We start from the raw sequence: 2,282 nt of genomic DNA, 5'->3' as shown, positions 1-2,282 counted from the left end.
AGAAAGAGATAGAGAGCGAGTGTACAATGTAGATTTAAAAAATCGCATGGCGATCGTTTATCATTTTATCGTGTAGCGATCTACATTTTGTAGTCTCGTGTGCATACTTCCGTTCCACGCGCATCAACACAATGGGCGGAACGAAAAGTTGATGTTTTTTGCATCTTTCCCTTCAAATGGTTATCATCGCCAGCATGGTGACTTTAACATGATTTAGTCAAAGTTTGGAATCGTTTAAACGAAAAAATAGATGAATATATTCGATTTAGGAACAGGAATCACCGCTTGTCTAGCTTGAATATATGGTAGTTTATCTGTATTGGAATCAATTGACTAAGGTTTGTTATTTTTTGCTGCATCAACAGCCCGAGTATATTTGTTCACCTTTGATTCATGGATTCAAGCAAAAGATCAGGAAGACCTAAGTTCATTTATGGTTCAGCTTACAAAAGACACCATTTACATTCGTTTGGAATGTTCGAAAAATTCCTTTGGAACGTGGCGCGTCTCAAGCAGAATTACAGCTTTTCGAAACAAGCATCGCGTCGCATCGCATCTCTCTACAATTCTAAAGTCTCTTATTTCTGTGTATTTTTTATTATTGCTTGTTTTCAACCCGGTTTTTTGCCAGTCAGCATACGAAATCGCGGTCAGCATACGAAAGCCCTCTAGGCATCGAATTGATATGTATGCATAATCTTTTTTAGTCGTAATCTTTTTGGTTCGTGGATAAAATGATGTGGCTGCAATCTGCTATTCTTTTCCTTCTTCTTCTTTTTGGTGTATCTAAACCTCACTAGACGCATGCAACCGGACTCTTTGAAGATAGATGACTCGCTTTAGAAACAAACACAGAGAACGATAGTATTTATGCTTAAACGTAGTTTTTGGAATCTGAAGGATTTGGTTGGCATAAATTTGCATTCTTTGGAATGCATCATTCCTCGAAAGTGGACATCAACCGAGAGAATTTTGTTCGAGGCGATTAGAATATATATTGTGCATAAGTGCCGAATCTGTTCGGCATTTACTTTCGTGCTTTCGATTTATTTAAATTTCATTTGAAAATATAGAATTTGGCCCCACCCTTATGAAATCAAATGATAAAACTGCGGGGCATAAAAACGTGTTTGCATCTCTTTTTATTTCATTCCAAGTGCCATTTTCACTAGCCCAAAATTTCCACTTTAGTTCAGTTTCCAATTAATTCATCGTGTCGGCTAATATCCGGAAAGCCATGTGCATCGCTTCGACATTAAAGACACATGCAATGTGCTCTATTCCCAAAAACAAAAACAGCGCACCGAGAGAATGTTCGTGACCACAACACATTTGAACAAATGTTTATTTTTGTCTTTTTATTTGTTTAAAAAAGCACCATTTGATGGCGTTTATTACATGTATTTCGGATACATTTTTCGGATTCGCTTGAATTGAATCATCTGCTTTACAGTATCTTGCAGTTGTGATCTGGTTGCATGTCTCATGCACAACTTACCAAATAAATGATCAAACTCACGAAAATGCTTGAGTTTGGTTCATGTTTCAGTTTTGTTGGTAAATGTGATCCAAACGGAACCAAAACCAAACTAACAACTATTTAGCCGTATTTAGAGTTTTGGACGAAAGTTAGATGAAAGTATCTATTTAAAGATACTTAAATGGTCTTGTTGTGAAAACCTGGCAGGCTTTTGAATTTCGCATTCCAAACGCTGGCCTAGTGATTTGTATAAATAAGAGTGAGACGTATCAGGTGCTAAAAAAATAGTTGAGGCACATAATATCTGGAACTGTCTTCAGGCAATAAAAAAGGAATCTCTGCGCTGTGCATTTGTTGTTGTTTCTTTTCTTTTTTTCCTTCGCTTCATCGCATATCAATGCAAACAAATCGTTAAATCATGCGTAATCATTCCACACTGCAAAAAAAAGTTGTTGGAAAATAGAAAAAAGGAGAAAAAAAAATTGCCATGATTTCGTCGTCCCGTGCGCGTTATGAACACCAAAAGGCCTGGTTTGGATGCATACCTGATATAGCTTACCAACAACCATTTTTATGGGCATGTTTATCGTATATTCATGTTCGCTCCAAGTATTTATTTATTTATGCTTTCTTTGTTGTTGCGCTGTTGCTTTGCTGGAATAGATGGTTCAATGGTTAAGTTGGCGTAGGAACCTATGTTCGTGTTCGAATACGTGGATTTGGTTTGCGTGTACATATGTGAATTTTTGTCGTTTTCTCTCTCTCTCTCTCTCTCTCTCTCTCTCTCTCTCTCTCTCTCTCT

Source organism: Sitodiplosis mosellana, unplaced genomic scaffold, assembly GCF_009176505.1.
Source record: "Sitodiplosis mosellana isolate CC-2019 unplaced genomic scaffold, AAFC_SMos_1.0 Smas_scaffold_6197, whole genome shotgun sequence".
Classification (NCBI taxonomy): domain Eukaryota; kingdom Metazoa; phylum Arthropoda; class Insecta; order Diptera; family Cecidomyiidae; genus Sitodiplosis; species Sitodiplosis mosellana.
The sequence above is the reverse complement of the archived record's forward strand: the minus strand, read 5'-3'. Positions refer to the sequence as shown.